Consider the following 17,448-nt stretch of genomic DNA (forward strand, 5'->3'; position numbering starts at 1 on the left):
TCGGGAGAGGGAGTAGATAATTATAGAATTCTTGGCTAATGAATAAGAAGGATATTTATAATATAGCTTCACAAAATAACACATGGTGGATAGTTGCGTGAAATCGGACCTCTAGAGCTTTTATTCCATTGTTGTTTAATACTATTTGGTACTATAATTAAATTTATTTTCAATCAAGAAAACACGCAACAAGTTTTTGGCGTCGTTGCCGGAGAGTGTTTATTATAAATTTATATTAGTATTGTTACCAATTAGTCTAGATTTTAATTTAGAACTGTTTTTGCTGTTTTACATTAAATACTGATTTGTTTCTTATCTTTGATTAACAGTGCATGCGAAAATCGCAAAATCTTGACTTGCTTATATTATGATCCTCACCAATATCAAACGTGATCATTCCAAATATTTATATATTTGAATAATTTAAAATACAAATTATTAGTCCACTCTTCGTATCCAAATTATTGGACACAAAGACAATCTATATTTTACTTTCCCTGACTTTTGATGCACAACTCATCTCTTTGAATATATTATTTTAATTTTTTATTTATTTTATTTTATTTTCAAAGTCAGTTTGCATTAAAATAATTCAGATTATTGATAAGGTCACATACACACGAGATAAATTAATTAAGATAGAACCAAACAAAATTAGATAATTAACTAATAATAATAATAATAATAATAATAATAATAATAATAATAATAATAATAATAATAATAATATAAATAATAAGGCCGATGATGACTGTTATGGTAGATACATTAGCATTTGATAAATTGTTACATAACTGCTCGAGATTGTTTGATATTATTAAAAGCAGGTATCTTGTTAGATGATTTCACGAATCTTTATCTTTGAGATGGGTCAACCCTACCGATATTCACAATAAAAAAGTAATATTCTTAGCATAAAAAATAATATTCTTTCATAAATAACCAAATAAGATATTCATCTCACAATATACGACCTGTGAGATTGTATCACACAAGTTTTTGCCTATTATTAAAACCAAACGTAACTATATGTTATTTTGACATATTACTATTTTTTTCATTGTGATTGAGATTTTTTTAAATTGTTTTGTAACCAAAAAAACATTTAATTATTTTTAATTGAAATAAGAGAAATCGAGACACTAAATTGCGCAAAAATACAATAAAATCAATATATTTACTTTATTAAAGTCGAGTTCAGTCAAACCAAAATATGTAATTGTTGTGCATAAAAAATAGTTAAAAAGTCCAACAGATGAAGCCTAATGTAGTTGCAGTTGGCTCAGCGGATACGATGATATATATATATATATATATATATATATATATATATATATATATATATATCTTACTACTTATTAAAGCTGAGCATATTAGAGTAACTGTCATGGTCTGTTTTTTTCAAACTCCCTAAAATACCCTCACTCCACCTCTCCACGTTTTTCAGATTTCCAACCTAATCTTCTCTCCCAAATCCCAAACGAAGATGACAGTTTTTCAGATTTCCAACCTAATCAGAATATCTTCTTCTCTTCCAAATCCAAACGAAGAGGCGCCTAAAACTCCACTATCCTTTCTTCATTTTTCAAATCTAGGTTAAATATGTTTCTCAAGCACAAGAATTCTACTAACATTTCTGGAAGGACAAAACCAATGGTCGTGTAGAGAACAACAAATACACCAGCCCGTTGAATACATCTGAAGTTCGATCAGTTTACGGTAAATTTGGAATAGTAATCTTATTTGGTTTGCCTTCATTTCTACGACAATGTTTTGATTCTCGGCGGCGGGTGCTGGGAGGGCCGTTGTGCTGTCACAGCCGGTTACTTTTTGTGACGGGAAACTTCAAAAAACTAGAAGAAGTCCGTGAAATCGTCGGCAACTCTATTCCGTTTCGTTCCCTCAGACTCGAATGTTTGTTAATTAATCCACAGCAACATCTTTACTCGAATGTGTGTTTTGTGTTGATTTTCTGCTGCTTCTATTTTTTTTTTTGGACAGTGCCAGAACTGCAAGGTGAACCAGAAAAGATTTCAAAAGAGAAGGCTCGAATAGCCGTTAAAGAGGTGACCATTTCATATCGATGTGCATGCGACCTGTTTGTGAAAACGTTTGTGAGGAAAACATACTTATATGTGTCTCTGTGTGTGTAATGCGTTTGATAATGTAATTTTTTTTTCAAAAAAAAATGGAGGGTAAATGGACCTGTTCTGGTGGAGGACACTGTCTTTGTTTCAATGTGCTCAAGGGATTAACAGGTAATTTAAATGTATGATAGAGATTTCATTTATGTCGAAAAAATGATTTGGATAATGTTTGGTGTAAGGAGTTTATGATCAGAAATAGAAATGGTTACGATAAGTTTGACTAGCCCTTTTATCAAATACAATACTACAAATCCTTTCCTTGGATAACTCAATCACCAATATTGATTATTTGAGTTATTGATTCTTTTTTTTTTGTCTGTGTATAATTGTTGGAATCTTTTAACAATTTTGCAGAGCCACACATGTAAGTTTGTCCAGGTCATACTTTTCTTCCCGGAAGGTGGTACTCTCCTAAAACTGCAAAAGCTTTATTGAATTTGATATCTAAACATAGCACTTTGATCATGCTTCACGAATACAGAAACAGTGCTTTACTGTAAGTTAAGGTGTGACAGGTGAAAGTGGAAGATATTGATGCTTATGCCCCAAAGGAGTTGCTAATTGGCACAAATGGTTCTCAAGTGGGTTACTGCTGACATTATGCTTGGGTTATTTCCTATGCTTCATTCCATATTGTGACACCAGTGTTTGATTTATTGATTTATCTTTTGGGTATCATTCAATTTCGTCAAATAATATAAAGTTTTTTTTTTGTTTTTTTCACTTCGAGAATGGGATATGGCCTTCTACATTCACACATTATAATTCTTAATCCTTTAGTGACTTTGCCACAATTTTGGTTGGGAGTTGTAATTTAATGTTCCTTGATGCCTTCTCAATACATGAATGTAACTTTCAACACACAAAAAAATTGTACTATGCTGATATAATAATTTCATTTGTTTTTGGTGGTTTGTATTGAGGTATGAGTTTTGTGTGCTTTTGCATTTACAAAATGTTAGACAACTAAATACCTCATGTAATTTTACACTGATTTTGTCAAATTTGATTTGGATCTAGAATATAATGTTGTCACTTAGTATTTTTTTTATTTAAGCTTCTAAAATAGGGTTAGTAATCTTTATTTCTTCTTTTTTGGTGCTATACTGCTATAACTGAGGTATATATTTAGATAAGCAATGCTAATGGTTGTACTGTATGTACGGCGTACATTTTTCCAAGTCGAAGTTTCCTTCTTACAAATGGATATATATTTGCATAAGCAATACATGTAAACCTTCTTTTGCTTTCACTTTAGTATTTACATTGTTTATATTGTTTGGAAAGTGTAGCACACGGCATTCGTCTATCATTTAGTTCAAACAATAGCACTGCTCGCTTTTCCTATCAGTAAGTATCCCACCATTGTGAGTTCATATTCATTTTATTGTCTTGAATTCAATTTCAAATACTTTTATGCTTCCATTGAATTTTTTTAAAAAGATTTGTTTTTTTATTACGCTAGAACAGAGGGCATTTAACTTATGCATAAAATGTCTTAATATAAATACATGTTTAATTTTTTTTTATCAATTTATTAGTTGAGATGATATTACGGCTTCAAAAGAAAATTATTTCTTATTATCAAAACCTATATCATGTAAAGAAACAAATTGAGTTTGCCAGATTTATTTAAACTTTGGAATTCACTGTCTTCCATGAATCAAATAAAAAATGTTTTGGTGTGATTATGACCCATGAATGTATAATATATTAGTTCTATATATTTCATGACACACGCAACGCGTGTGCCTCGATGGCTAGTATATATAATTCTCGCCGTAAATATTAATTTGAATTATAACCAATGACAAAAAGTTTGATGGGAAAAACAAATGCTATAAGCTGATTTCAAATAATTAAATGCATTAAAATATAAATATATCATATGTAAAAGCTTTAATATATACTTTAATTAAAATGACAATCAGATCATTGTAATTCATATTTATTGTAAGGATTATACATACGTTGATTTAAAAGTCAAACAATAGTCATATCCTTCTAACTCGTAGATAGACGTAGGTTCGATCCTCCTCCTCCAAGTTTGTGCTAAAAAAAGGTCAAAAGCTACTTATAAGTCCTTTAATTTTTCTCCATAGTTCCACCTTTTAATCTTCCCTATACACTTAAGTAGAAAACGCATTTAATTTACAAAAAAAAATTATATTTATTCTTTCTCCAAAATAATTTAAATGGGAATTAAATTATAGATATTATTTTCATTCCTGACTTGTCGAAATGTATGAATTATCATTCCATAGTTGATGTATGAGTTGTTTTAGTATATTGTCAACTAAGCCTATGTGGTTTTTATGTTTTGTTGTGCAATAATTTTTGTCACGCCTCGGGACGGGGGTTGGTTGACACCGGCTTTGCTCTCAAATATTACATTCGAAAACAACAAGCCTCAGAAGTACAGAATTTCAGAAACCAGTCTTTTATTCATAGTACGAAATAAATCAATTGTCTGTTACAACTCGAATACTGATGTTTTACAGCGGAAATATAAAACCAAATATTACAGTATCTTAACAGATGCAGCGAAATAAAAATAAACATAAACTGAGAATAACACTCTTCTTCACCAGCCCCAGAATTGGATCTGCTATTCTTCTTCTAACATTTCTTCAGTACTCTTATCTGAGATGGGTTTGGTGTGTGAGTGATATGATTGTCACTCAGTAAGCAGGGGCGGGAATAACTCCCAGTTTTCAAAGTCGTTTTCAACAGAAATAGTAATACAATAATATACAGAAAACTCGTATTTTCATAATGGAAATCAGAATTCAGAATTTGCAGGCTTCAGAACAGAAATCAGAATTAGTAAGCACTGAGCACGTTAGTGAATTTCATGGCTAAACTGATATCAGTCCCCTATATGTTCTCTCCTCTAAGGGGTGAGGCCAGAATCAGAATCAGAATCAGAATTCAGAAATGTTCAGAATATATATTCCTACCATTAGTTCACTAGGGAGTTTCAGTGCTTCAAAACCATATATCAGAAATCAACATACATAAACTGATCTTTAAAACAGAATTATCAAACAGATTTCAAATATTTATATATAAGCCCACTTACCGTAATTTGCTTAGAGGTTTCGGTTGAAGTCTGGAAATATGCTTTCTCTCGCTACTGGTTTCTACTGCTCGAAATTCAGCACCCTTTTAACTCGAAAATTCAAGAGATAACTCAGGATTTGTGTAACACCAATTTCAGATACTTGAGGTGTTATTTATAGGCCACAATCTGACTGTTAGGCTCTCTATTAATGGCCATAATCTGCCATTAACAATCTTTATTCCGTGTTAAATGCTTCAGTTACAAGTCATGGCTGAATTGGTAACTGTCTGCTGGAATTTCGTTCTGCTGCTGCTGGATTCTAATCTGCTGGAAAAGTACCAGCTTCTGAAATATTAGCTTCTGCTGGAATTTTTAGCTTCTGCTGAAATTTTGCTAGCTGCTGCTTCTGCTGGAATTTCAGGTTCTCACATACCTCTCTCTTTATGAGAAGTTTCGTCCTCGAAACTTGGCTAAGCATGATCTTCAAAGAGGTAAGGGTATTGTTCTCGTATCTTTTCTTCCAACTCCCAAATAGCTTCTCTTTCGGTGTGATTGGACCATTGTACTTTGACATATGGAATAGTTCGTCGCCTCAGTACTTGGTCTTTGAAATCCACAATTCGAATCGGAATTTCTTCATATTTCAGCTCTTCATTTAGATTGCCCTCAACCAATAGTGGTCCAGCTTCAAGAATATGACTAGGATCGGAAATATATCTCCTCAGCTGCGATACGTGGAATACATTGTGAATTCTTGACATGTCGGGTGGAAGTGCTAATCTATAAGCAAGTGTTCCCACTTTCTCAAGAATTTCAAATGGTCCGACGTATCTGGGATTCAGTTTCCCAGCCTTATTGAATCGGATTACACCTTTCATGGGTGACACTTTCACATATGCCTTCTCTCCAACTTCAAATTTCACGGGCCTTCTTTTCATGTCTGCCCAGCTTTTCTGTCGATCTTGTGCAGATTTGAGTCGCTCTTTGATCATAGCAACTTTATCCACTGTTTCTTGGATCATTTCGGGTCCAACAATTGATTTTTCCCCTATCTCATCCCAATACAGTGGTGATCAATATTTTCGTCCATACAGAGCTTCGTATGGTGCCATTCCAATTCTGCTGTGGTAACTATTATTGTATGCGAACTCGATTAAGGGCATATGTTCGCTCCAATTACCACTGAAGTCCAAGGCACATGCTCTCAGCATATCTTCTAGAGTTTGTATTATCCTCACAGTTTGGCCATCAGTCTGCGGATGGTAGGCCGTACTAAGAGTAACCTTAGTCCCCATAGCTTGTTGAAAGCTCTTCCAAAATCGAGATGTAAATCTAGGATCTCTGTCTGACAGTATGCTAGCTGGAACTCTGTGCAATCGTACGATCTCATTCATGTACAATGTGGCTAACTTATCCAAACTATAGTTCATGCGGACAGGTAAGAAATGCGCAGATTTTGTGAGTCTATCTACGATTACCCATATTCCGTCATGACCTTGTCTCGTCTTTGGTAAACCCACAACGAAATCCATAGAAATATGCTCCCATTTCCATTCTGGAATTTCTAGAGGTTGCAGAAATCCTCCAGGTCTTTGGTGTTCTGCTTTTACTTGCTGGCATACATGACACTTGGAAACAAATGTCGCCACGTCTTTCTTCATTCCACTCCACCAAAAAATTTTCTTCAAATCTCTGTACATCTTGGTGCTGCCAGGATGAACTGAAAATTTTGACTTATGTGTTTCAGACATTACTTCTTGTCGAAGTTTATCGATGTCTGGTACACACAATCGACCTTTCATCCACAAGATTCCTTTGTTATCCGTCTCGAAATCTGGTGATTTCCCTTCTTTAACTTGCTCTTTTAGTTTCACCAAAGCGGAATCTCTATCTTAACTCATCTTGATTGTCTCTCGCAGACATGGTTGTGCTGAAAGTGATGTCAGGATCACCTTACTCATATTCTTTCGACTTAAAGCATCTGCTACTTTGTTGGCTTTGCCTGGATGGTAGCTTATTGTCAAGTCGTAATCCTTCATGAGTTCGATCCATCGTCTTTGTCTCATATTTAGTTCTTTTTGTGTGAACAAATATTTGAGACTTTGGTGATCGGTGAAAATCTCACACTTGGATCTATAAAGATAATGTTTCCAAATCTTTAATGCGAATACCACTGCAGCTAGTTCGAGGTCATGCGTTGGGTAATTTTGTTCATGCGGCTTCAACTGCCTTGATGCGTATGCAATCACCCTTCCCTCTTGCATGAGTACACATCCTAAACCTTCTTTAGATGCATCACTGTAGACGGTGTAGTCCTTACCTTCCATAGGTAATACTAGCACTGGTGTGGATGTAAGCTTTTTCTTCAAAGTCTCGAAGCTTTGCTCACATTTTTCACTCCACTGAAACTTAGAGTTCTTCTGTGTGAGCTTGGTGAGAGGTATTGCTATTGAAGAGAAACCTTCAACAAATTTTCGGTAATAGCCTGCTAGTCCCAAGAAACTTCGAATTTCGGTCGCATTCTTTGGTCTGTTTCTTTGGGTCCACAGAGACTCCTGCTGCTGATATTATGTGTCCCAAGAATGCGACGCTCTCTAGCCAGAATTCGCATTTCTTGAACTTGGCGTATAGTTCCTTTTCTCTCAGCTTCTGGAGGGTGAGACGAAGATGTTCTTTGTGGTCTTCTTCACTTGGCGAATATACTAGAATATCGTCGATGAATACCACAACAAACTTGTCTAGAAATGGCTTGAACACTCTGTTCATGAGATCCATGAATACTGCCGGAGCCTTTGTTAACCCGAATGGCATCACTGTGAATTCATAGTGTCCGTACCTTGTCCTGAAGGAGTCTTGGGGATATCGTCTGATTTGACCTTCAATTGGTGATAGCCTGACCTTAAATCGAGCTTGGAAAAGACTGAAGCTCATTTGAGTTGATCAAACAAGTCATCGATCCTTGGAAGCGGATACTTGTTTTTTATCGTGATCTTGTTCAGCTCTCTGTAATCGATACACATCCTCATACTTCCGTCCTTCTTCTTTACAAATAGGACAGGAGCTCCCCACGGAGATGCGCTTGGTCGGATTTGCTTCTTGTCCAACAACTCTTGAAGTTGCTCTTTGAGTTCTTTCAACTCTGCTGGAGCCATTCGGTATGTTGCTTTTGAGATTGGTGTAGCATTGGGCACTAAGTTAATCTCAAATTCCACTTCGCGATCGGGAAGTTCGCCAGGGAGTTCTTCAGGAAGACATCTGGAAATTCTTGTACTACTGGAATCTCTTCTAGCGTAAGTGTGGTTTCTTTCTTCACCTCGCTTAACATAGCTAGGTAAACTTCTTCTCCACTTTTCATGGCTTTCCAAGTTTGAGAAGCAGAAAGAAGAGTCTTTCGTTATTTGGTCTTGCCATGAAAAAAAAGTTTCTCTTGGTGTGGAGTTTGGATGGTTACCGTCTTTCCATGACAGTCTACTAAGGCATGATTCCTGGCTAACCAATCCATTCCAAGAATTACGTCGAATTCCACCATGTTTAGTTGAATAAGGTTTTCCTTGAAATTCTGATTTTCTATGAGAACACTAATATCCTGATATAGAGTGCGAGTTTCTAAAATTCGATTTGCAGGAGTGGCTACTCTGTATGGTTCTTCTAAGTTATCAGGCTTAGCTCCTAACTTCTTGGCAAATCTCTTAGACATGAATGAATGCGTAGCACCACAATCAAATAACACATAAGCAGGTATATTATTGATTAGAATGGTATCGGCTACTACATCATTTGAGTTGTCCGCCTCTTCTTGAGTGATAGCATAGACTCGAGCATTGGGCTTGTTCTCCTTAGGCTTATTTGGAGTTGTTCCACCTGCTGGACCAGTCCTTGGATCTGGAATAGGACATTGAGCGATGCGATGGTCCATCTTCCCACAACGGAAACAAGCTCCAGAATTCCTACGACATTCACCAGTGTGTGTGAATCCGCAAGTTTGGCACTTGACTCCTTCTTTGTTTGATTGAGAGGAAGTGGTTCCTTTGGATGGAGCACTAAATTGGTTGCTTGAAAACCTAGGCCTCTTGAATTGCTGGCCCGATTGGTACTGGCTTGGTTGAGGACGTTTGAGTTTGTTCTCGCCTTCACGCATCTTAATATCATTTTCAGCCCTGATGGCGGCTCCCATCAATTCATCAAAACTATTGGGCTCGATAACGGCAAGGGCAGATTGAATACGGTTGTTCAATCCCTTCTTGAAGCGATGCATCTTCAAGGCTTCGTCTCCCATGATGGTTGAGGAGTAAGTTCCCAACGAGTGGAACTTGGATGAATACTCCACCACTGTCATGTTTGGTTCTTGAACCAAACTTTCAAATTATGACAGCTTCTGCACTCGAACTGCTGTTGGAAAGTACTGCCTCAGGAATGTCTCTCGGAACCTTTGCCAAGTGATAGGTCCCGCCTCTATCATAGCTGGTGAGACTCCTTCCCACCATTTGGCAGCTTTATCCACAAGGAAAGGTGTAATCACCTCTACTCTGATCCTTTGGGGAACCTCAAGTAGTCGAAGATGATTTTCCACCTCTTTCATCCAATTCTGTCCCACATCTGGATCGGTGCTTCCATCAAAGTTTGGAACTCTTGCTCTTCGGAGAGCCTCATGGTGCTGCTTCGTTCCATTCTGAGCTGGTGGTGGTGGTGGTGGCGGTGGTGGCTGATTAGCATTTGGGTTGACAAACCCTTGCAGCGTAGTTGCCACAATCGTGGCTATGGCCATCAAATCGGCCTGACTGAGTCCAACCGCTGGTGGTGGTTGTTGCTGCTGCTGCGGTTGTGCATCCTCATTATTACGGTCGTCATTGCGATTGTTGCGGTTTTCATAACGATAATTTGCTATTGTTTTTTACTGGTCTTCTGTCCATTTCCTACAAGTACGAAAGTTCTAAGGTTGATGGCAAAATATGGACTCAAGAAAAGAAACAAAATGATTGAGTAATTGTTCGTAATTTAAATATGAAACCAATGGATAAAAATAATTTTTATTGATTTCCCAAGAAAGTGCAATTACAATTGAATTTCGAAATGAAAACAGAAATGCAAGTGGGACAAGTGCTATTACAACTACTACTACTGGTATTCTAATCTATCACTTCTCCCAAATCTAAATCCATATGATCCTCTTCAACTTCTTCTTCCTCTTCTGGATCCTCTTCAGGTTCTTCTTCATGGTTGGCTATTACTGCTTGTAGATGTTCAATATGACCATGCAGAACTGCATTCTGGTCGCTAAGAACTTCAACAGTACTCTGCAACTCATGAATTTGAGCATCAGTCTGTTCACTATACTGATTATGTTGGTGCACGAGTTGGTGATTCTGATTCTTGAGTATTTGGATTTTCTCAAGTAGTGTATCACGTAACTCGATGAATTCTACCACAGTCTCTCGGGAGGTCTCAAACTCTTCTTGAGCCTTCCTACTCCTCTCTTCTGCCTCATGCAGATAATGAGCATAACGTTGAACATCACCCTCTAAGTGCTCTGCTCGACGCTCTAACTCATCTTTGTCCAACTTTAGGCAGTAGTTATTCTACTTGAGTTTTTCTAGCTTCCTCTCTAAGATCTTAATGTAGCTAATTTGGTCAGTCATATCCTACATCCAAAAACATAAGGGTAAAGGTTCAAGAATGATCTCGAGAATATATGTCGAGTTATAGACAAATACTGGAATGAACAGAGTCAGTATTGCCTATACAATTAACAGCAGAAATAGTTCAAAAATTTTTTATCTCAGAATTACGTGAAAAATTTACTAAAAATCCTTCACATCAAGAACATGAATGGTGCCAAGTTTGGTGCAAAAATACTAAGCAAATTGGAAATTAAAATTCCCCAAAGTTTCAAAATTTTGAAAAATTTCACGGAAATGATGATATCACTACCTAAACGATGGATTTTGGGGTTCGTCGGTGGTGAAAGAACAATAAGTGGTTCTAGGTTAGGTTCTCCTCGTCGATAGCTTTCCAACGCCTACTTTTAATAGTAAAAATTCCTCCTGGATCAAAAGTTATGGCCGTTTGAAGTTTGCGCGAAAAACACCTCAACTTCCATGTTATTTGCAAGGTCTACTGCATTCACTTGCTGGAATACACTACTGCAACTCTGATGCTTCTACAATCAGTCTGCTGCTTTTCCAGTATTGTCTGCTGCATTCCGAGTCTACTGACTCAGTCTTCTGCATTCAGATCTACTGATTTCCATCTACTGATTCTGGTTTCAGACTACTGGTTTGATACTACTGGTTTCCATCTACTGGTTCTGGTTTCATATCTACTGGTCTACTGATTTGTTTTCCTACTGATTTTCTTAACTGTACGTATTCAGTCTATCATTTCAGTAGTCTATTACAGTAACTTATTTTCAGTAGTCTATTACAGTAGTTTATTTTCAGTAGTCTATTCCCGAATTTTCAGAACTTATTTTCAGAAGTCTATAAGAACTTATTATTTCAGGTTCCTCCTCCCCAGATTATGAAACCCGGTTCTGCTCTGATACCACTTCAATGTCACGCCCCGGGACGGGGGTTGGTTGACACCGGCGTTGCTCTCCAATATTACATTCGAAACAAGCCTCAGAAGTACAGAATTTCAGAAACCAGTCTTTTATTCATAGTACGAAATAAATCAATTGTCTGTTACAACTCGAATACTGATGTTTTACAGCGGAAATGTAAAACCAAATATCACAGTATCTTAACAGATGCAGCGAAATAAAAATAAACATAAACTGAGAATAACACTCTTCTTCACCAGCCCCAGAATTGGATCTGCTATTCTTCTTCTAACATTTCTTCAGTACTCTTATCTGAGATGGGTTTGGTGTGTGAGTGATATGATTGTCACTCAGTAAGCAGGAGCGGGAATAACTCCCAGTTTTCAAAGTCGTTTTCAACATAAACAGTAGTACAATAATATACAGAAAACTCGTATTTTCATAACAGAAATCAGAATTCAGAATTTGCAGGCTTCAGAACAGAAATCAGAATTAGTAAGCACTGAGCACGTTAGTGAATTTCATGGCTAAACTGATATCAGTCCCCTATATGTTCTCTCCTCTAAGGGGTGAGGCCAGAATCAGAATCAGAATCAGAATCAGAATTCAGAAATGTTCAGAATATATATTCCTACCATTAGTTCACTAGGGAGTTTCAGTGCTTCAAAATCATATATCAGAAATCAACATACATAAACTGATCTTTAAAACAGAATTATCAAACAGATTTCAAATATTTATATATAAGCCCACTTACCGTAATTTGCTTAGAGGTTTCGATTGAAGTTTGGAAATATGCTTTCTCTCGCTACTGGTTTCTACTGCTCGAAATTCAGCACCCTTTTAACTCGAAAATTCAAGAGATAACTCAGGATTTGTGTAACACCAATTTCAGAGACTTGAGGTGTTATTTATAGGCCACAATCTGACTGTTAGGCTCTCTATTAATGACCATAATCTGCCATTAACAATCTTTATTCCGTGTTAAATGCTTCAGTTACAAGTCATGGCTGAATTGGTAACTGTCTGCTAGAATTTCGTTCTGCTGCTGCTGGATTCTAATCTGCTGGAAAAGTACCAGCTTCTGAAATATTAGCTTCTGCTGGAATTTTTAGCTTCTGCTGAAATTTGCTAGCTGCTGCTACTGCTGGAATTTCAGATTCTCACAATTTTCTTCGTTCCAATTCTGCTTGTGAGCCAAAATCGAAAAGTCTAGAACAAATCGTAAACGAACTAGAATCAACAACTTATAATTCCGTTTACGATTCTACGAATCAAGAAATTGGAATCGTGTGGAGAGAAATATGGTATTATTTGTTCCTATTGGGACTGCTCAATTAGTTGATTCTCGATGGGGCGCGTACCCTTTTTCAATCATTCTCCAACGTTACTTGTTTGCGTCAAGTCCTTGTTTCAACGGCTTGGGCCATTTTTAATTCTTTGTTTTAATTGTTAGAAATAACATACAACAATTCGAGGTGTTTTATGAAATAAAGTTTGATAACTGTACGCTTGGTTCGTTGGATAAGACGAGTGATTGGTTACACGTGTATCAGAGCATGTACAATAGTCTATGAAACCAAGCGATGAAGTGCGTGCTTCATGCCATTGCAATTCCTAAGGGGCGAGGATTTGTTTCCGCGTGCGAGGAGATGTGGTCCAATCCAATGTGGGTGGACCGCATGCGTAGAAACTATCCTTGCGGTTAAGTGTCCACAGTATTTGTTTGTTTGTTTGCGGTTAAGTAAAATCAACTACCATAAAAAATAAAAAAAATAAAAAAATAATTGCTGGAACGATCTGGTCGTTGCATATCAATGGCCAGATCAATTCTAGCTTTTAAAAATAAAAAATCAAAATTTTAAAAATCATAAAAAAATTCGAAAAAATGGAAAAAAACATACCAACTACCATATTTTTTAAATCCAAATATACTCCTATAAATTGACTTCATTACACATTAAAAAATCAATCGGTAATTTATTTAATTTATTGTTAATTAGATTTAATTATTTCTAATTTTTTTATTACGTGTACGTTTTTAAACTTTAATTTTTTACAATTATGTGCTAATTTTTTTATGTTTTTTAAATAAAAATTATTGAATGAAATAAAAAAATTAATATTTTAACATCATCATCTCATCACCATGTGTGAATGTGAGATGAAGTTACAACGTTGACATTAGCATGAGATCTCTCCAACTTTATCTCACCGATGTAAATGCTCCAAGGGCATCCGCATTGGTGGGTGTTAAGTTGGAGAGATCTCACCGATGTAAATGCTCCAAGGGCATCCGCATTGGTGGGTGTTATAACACCCACCACCTCATCAAAAATCGTGGGGTCTACATGCCAATACACATTATATTAACACATCTATTCTCTCACATTCATTTTAACATTCACACTCATTATTTGTAGGTCCCGCTGTCCAATCATTCATCTTATTCTTATTTTACATTAAATATATTCACTTTCAAATTTTTTAAGAAATTTGAATTATTGTTATTTGATATTAATAATAATATGTTTTTATATATTTAGTACGTAAAATAATTTAATTTTATGAGTGTCATTTATTTAAAATTAAAAACTTATTATAAACCTAAAATAAAACGGTACAACATAAAATAATAAATAACACTTGCATAAAAATATTAGAAAATAAATTAAACTTAAGAGAAGATGCAAAATACTAATTGCTCGGAGAGTTAAATTAACGAAAATGAAAATTACAATGAATGAAAATTATAACAAATGAAAATTACAATAATTGAAAATTATAACTGGAAATTAAATATTCCATCTCCCCCTAATCTCTTGACATAGACGATCGTGGATGATAAGTTGCTCATATGTCATTTGCGAAGTATCCTTCGAAAGGATTGCATATTCCTTAAGTTGAACTTTGGCCATAGCAGCTTTTGCTTTCATCTCCTCTACTTCGAGTTATTTTTGTTTCATTTCAACTTCAACTTTTTTCATGCTTGTATATTCAGTAAACTTTGCAAACATATTGTCCAAGTTTGTTGTCATACACTCCATGTCCGATCTCCTTTTACCTTTTCCCTTTCTTTTTGCTGCCTTCTGACCCATTGGACGATTTTCTTCTTCGATTAGGTCTACATGTAGACTCGCATCTTGGTTGGATGAGGTGTTGCTTGCTCCCGACTCCGAGGTCCTTGCCTTCTTCGTGCTAACAAGGTGATCAACGGACTGTGGAGTAAACATTGGACGGTCTTTTACGATCCTCCACACATGCTCAAGATTAAATGCGATGCCGTTATTTTCCTCACGATATTTTTCATACGCAAGTCGTAGTATATCCTCATCACCGTGGCCGCTACGATATGCACTATAAATACTATTGTAATTTGCCGGTTCATTTTCCGTCGGAGAAATAAATGGCATACTGGTTGCATGTGGATTAGATGGATAGTGTGGTGGATATGGATTATATGGATAATTTGGTGGATATGGATTGTAAGGATAACTTGGTAGATATGGATTATGTGGATAATTTGGTGGGTATGGAAAATATGGATTTTTTGGTGGAATTTCCGAATTTTGGGAAGAGGTATTTTCTTCCGGATTTTTTCAATAACTCACGAAATTTCTAAAAAACTCTCGGTTATTTTCATCCATTTCCGAAGAAAGTAGGATTTAAGAAATTGGTATGTTTGTAGAATGAAGAATTGTGTAGTACAAGGTGTCTATTTATATTGAAATTTGCAACGGCTATATTCCAACGTCTATATTCACCAACGGATACTTTAAACTAAAAGTAACAATGTTTAGCAACGGTTTTTGAACATCCGTCGCCAATAACGACGGTATTTTCCAAACCGTCGCTAAATGTCCAATTTTTTTGACTTTTCATTAAATATAAAATATAATTAAAATAATTCAAAACACGTGGGGCCCGCGTGACAGTAAATCGACGACAGTTTCGATAAAGTCGTCGCTAATAGCGACGGTGTTTGAAAAAACCGTCGCTAAATGTGCAATTTTAAAAAAAAAATAAACTGACACACGGGCGTTCATACAGATGAACGCCCAACTCTCTCTCTCCTGACGCCCACTCACATTGGAGAGTGGTTGTTAAAGGGGTGTTAACACCCCTTTAACAACCAATGTAGATGTTCTAAGAGGTACTATAAGAAAATGAAAGACAAAAAAAAATTATAACTTTAAAATTATTATATTAATAAAGTTTAAACCAAAAATAATTTTGAAGCTAAAAACAATATATTCTTTTTCATGAATTAATTTTTTTTTTTGAAAAAACAAAAAGTATAAAAATTTAGTTTCATACTATATTTGCCTCATATTATTTATTTTATTGACTGCAAGTAAATACAATTTATGTGCACAGACGAATAGTTGTATTTTAAAAAAATATATTGGAGGTAAAAAAAATTGACATTTAGCTAAATAATCAGTTTTAAAATTTAAGCAGAAAACAGTGTTTGAAGAGTCGTGAAAGGTTTGTTGTTCATAAACGTACAAGAAATTAAAATATTATAATATGTGTATCAGAAATTAGTGTTGTGCTCTGGTATTGTCAACACGTGGGCATAACATGCAGCGAAAATTTATTTTTAACACACACGTAAACTTTAATGAATAAACATCAGTTTTAAATTATACACAAGTACGAATACTTGTGCGATGCCTCATGGCAAAAAATTCACTAGAAAAATATGTAAATCGTTTACACCAAAACAATACTAGTGAGATTAACCAAACTAAATTCCTTGACACTCCAAGGAATTAACATGCATCAAACACTCAAAGTAAATACTAAATGCATGAAACAAAAAGCGTGTTTCTTAAAACCAAACAAAAGAATACTCTTTGATCAACACTCTGTGTCGGTGTTGTTCTTGAGTGTTGCCAACACCAATCAACAACACGGTAGGTCTGTGAATCAATCACACAAAGTCTTCACATAAAATCTTCATTACTGAACTTGTGTGTGTATGTTCAGCAAAACTCCAGCAGCTCTCATGCCTTGTAAAGTGATTACCCGATCACACAAAAACGTCTCATCAAAATAGGCTCGGCTCTTGTATTTTTTTCTTCTATGCAAAAACTCCTCAGCCGATCATCTCAAAAGCTCACACCAAAAGGCTCACACGAAAAACTCGTGCAAAAGTGATCACCGATCACAGAAAAACTACAGAGCAAAAACATGTTGGACTTCTTGTAATTTTCTTCTCAATAAAAAGCTCTCTATCCATTTCCCTCTCTACCACACATTTTCTCTCTCCAAAACCTCTTCATTCTCTACAACTCTCTCCTTCCTCAAAAAGCCCCCTGTATGACTGTGAGGCTATATATATTTATATTCATGGCTTCACCTAAAAGTTATTCCATAAAAGAGTTATACAAAATATGAAAACAAGATTTTCATTATATATAAAACTCTTTTTAACAAGGATAAAATATCTTTGAGATAAAAATCATATTAAAAACAAATCGTATGATATCTAGATATAAATCAAGCAATATCTTATCATCTAGAAATAAATCATACAATAATTTAGAATGACAAAATTATAAATAATAAAAAAAATAAAATCTCTCTCAAGTCGAAAACTCGAAATCAAGTGCCAAATCTTTGTCCTTTCGGGAAAAAAAAAATACATAAAGCCAAATAAATAAAAGTGTGTTGAAATAATATATTTTAATATG

The 17,448-nt window shown here is 35.4% G+C and overlaps 1 long non-coding RNA gene across 1 annotated transcript; it reads left to right on the forward strand.

The window, feature by feature from the left end:
- The first annotated feature begins 1,462 nt into the window (after positions 1–1,462).
- Positions 1,463–3,373, forward strand: LOC140811153 (uncharacterized). The gene is made up of 3 exons (XR_012113439.1): positions 1,463–1,914; positions 2,002–2,258; positions 2,502–3,373. It is a non-coding gene; the product is annotated as an uncharacterized lncRNA (long non-coding RNA).
- Positions 3,374–17,448: the final 14,075 nt, after the last annotated feature.

Source organism: Primulina eburnea, chromosome 1 (genome assembly GCF_022965805.1).
Source record: "Primulina eburnea isolate SZY01 chromosome 1, ASM2296580v1, whole genome shotgun sequence".
Lineage (NCBI taxonomy): Eukaryota > Viridiplantae > Streptophyta > Magnoliopsida > Lamiales > Gesneriaceae > Primulina > Primulina eburnea.